We start from the raw sequence: 2,534 nt of genomic DNA, 5'->3' as shown, positions 1-2,534 counted from the left end.
TGTGCTCATCAACACTCTTTCCTCACCCACCCAGAGTCAGCTGCCGGGTCCCCTTGCCTCTTTATCACCTTCTCTCCCTCACAGACTTCCTAAACATCATCTTTCTTTTCTCCCGTTTTCACTCTGGTCATCCCAGTTGAACTCTCAAGTGAAGTCCCAAGAAAGAGGACGTGCAGTGGACATGGCATTTCTGAGGTTACGGTCAAGTTTGGTAAGTTAACGGTCCTGTGTAGGAAGAAATGTGACCTAGGCCTCTATCCAAACGTCTGATTTGGGGGTTTGTTTTTTGTTTTTTGAAGCATAGACTATAGCTGAATCATGGACAGCTGGACATACTATGCCAATACTTCACAGCCTAAGTGTCTATGCACTTTATTTACATAGGATTGACCCAACTGAAAGATGGTGGTTTAATATCCTCATTCATGAGGAAGCTGGAGAGAGATTTTGAACTCACTAATGGAGTTCTTACCAAAAACATAAATTTAAAAAGTAGTTTAATCTACTGAACTGGAAAACCTTAAGAATAAAAACACTAATTGTGGGTCTGTGTCACATGAGAGAGTATTGAAAGATGAGCTCTCGGTGACTGCTGTTGAGTGCTAACCCCAGGACTTGGACCTCCAGCCGGGAGCATTCTGGGTCCCTCAGGCTTGCGTCACCTTGCACTCCGCTTGGCGCAGACCAGCAGCTCGTTTGGCGGGGAGAGGCCAGTACTTTCCTTAGCCCTGGAACTTGACAATTCATCCCTCCAAACACTCTACTCAGTAAACTCCCATTCTGGCTCTTCGTAGAAGATCTTAGATAATAGTTGATACTGGGGCATTATTAGATTCAATTTTTTAAAACCTCGTAAATTTGAAATTACCTGCTCAAGGATCCAGAAGTCACAGACGATACACATCTGTCTCATTTTCCAAACAATAGAAACTTACTTAAATGCAATAAGTGATCGACTGAATCATACAATCCAAGAATTAATGTATATGGCTCCTGTGAGAAAACTAAGATGTCCCTGTGTTTAGAAGCCATCCTATGAGGCTCAAAGAAGGATAGACGCACTCATGGATCGCTTAAAAGAATTACCGTTGGTTATTTAAAGTTCAGAGATGTAAGAATTCAGTCCTCACAAAGGGAAGACTTGGAAGAGTAGCAATTGAATTTCGATGTGATAATACAAGAAGACAGCCACGAAAAAACTTTTCAATCAAAATGAAAAATTCATGAGAATAATCCTAGTTGAATAATCTCATGCTCTGTGGGTCCTTTGGTTGATTTGAGAAACAGACAAAAACAACTCGGGTTTGTGCTCTACAGTGGATAAACATTCATATCCACACGTGCAAGCATAAATTTTCACAGACGTAGGGAAACTTCTCTGCATATCCACCACGGGGAGAGACAGTCACTGTCAATCACAGCTGCCTGCCTTCACTTCCCATGGGGCCAGTGACACCAGACCTGAGCTCATTCTGACCGTTTCTATGCCCAGTGTACACACATTAACACATCCAGGCGGGCAAATTTTAACTGAATTTCTCATTTTCTGAATAAAAAGCGTGACTCGTTTGTCTGTATCTTCACCTGTGATACCATGACCGGTACCTGCCTTACTCACCTCATAAGCACTAAAACTTTGCATTAAACTTTGTGCAATGAATCAAAAGAGATGAGTTGCAGGCTCAGTTTTACAGCTCGTGTGGATCCTTCACACGCAGCTCTGCGGTGATTTTTCTGCCGCCCACTTCCTGCCATTGCAGTGAGGTCGCCGAAGCGATCTGAGTGACTGCAGGGCTCCGTGTGCCGACTGTGCGACCCAGCCAGCTTATTTTGTCCCTCTCTTGGCCTCGGTGGCTTAATTTGTTATGACGACGATGAAATTGCTGACTTCCTGGAGCTGCTTAGAGAGTGAAATGAGGTAAACTATGTCAAATGGTTAATATTAGTGCCTAGTTCGTGAGGTCCACAAACAGTCGTTACATTAATATTTAAATGATTTGTAATTCATATTGTTATTTTTCTTTTATAATCTGAGATATTTTAAACATGTGAAAATTTACAAAGACGAACAGAAAAAATATCCCTATTCAGAATTAATAGCTATTCTTTAGAGCCATACTTCCTTCTATTTTTAAAGAAATAAAAAACACCATAGATACAGAGAAAGTCCCAATCTTTGATCCAATTTCCTTTCCAGAGACATTCGCTATCATCCATTTGGCGTCTACCCTCCCAGTTTACTTATGTATACATATGTGTTTTTTCTTAATTATAGATATTTTAGTTTCCATTTTAGAAGGGCGGAGGGAAAGCCCTCCATGCTGGCCTGACTGTGTCAGTCCTCAGTTATCCAGTCGGTGGATTGTCCATCCCCCAGACTTTATCACATCTATTCATCCCTCTGCAGAAGCTGTTGCAGCCTCCGAAGTGATGACTTTTACAACCCTGTAATTTTCAGTAAATGTCAGTTTTAAAGTACAAAATCTTAGAGCTTTCATTGAGAACACAGGCCACAACACGACTTAGTCATGGCA

At 41.6% G+C, this 2,534-nt stretch overlaps 1 protein-coding gene across 1 annotated transcript in view; it reads left to right on the top strand.

Annotated features, from left to right (window-relative positions):
- The first annotated feature begins 140 nt into the window (after positions 1-140).
- LOC105296400 (putative olfactory receptor 2W6) overlaps positions 141-2,534 on the top strand; it is a 7,770-nt gene continuing 5,376 nt past the window's right edge. Inside the window, exon 1 of the mRNA XM_011366479.2 lies at positions 141-211. The gene's annotated coding sequence lies outside the window, so the exon portion shown is untranslated. The remainder of the gene's footprint in view (positions 212-2,534) is intronic.

Source organism: Pteropus vampyrus, unplaced genomic scaffold (genome assembly GCF_000151845.1).
Source record: "Pteropus vampyrus isolate Shadow unplaced genomic scaffold, Pvam_2.0 Scaffold124, whole genome shotgun sequence".
Classification (NCBI taxonomy): Eukaryota; Metazoa; Chordata; class Mammalia; order Chiroptera; family Pteropodidae; genus Pteropus; species Pteropus vampyrus.
The sequence above is the reverse complement of the archived record's forward strand: the minus strand, read 5'-3'. Positions and strand labels throughout refer to the sequence as shown.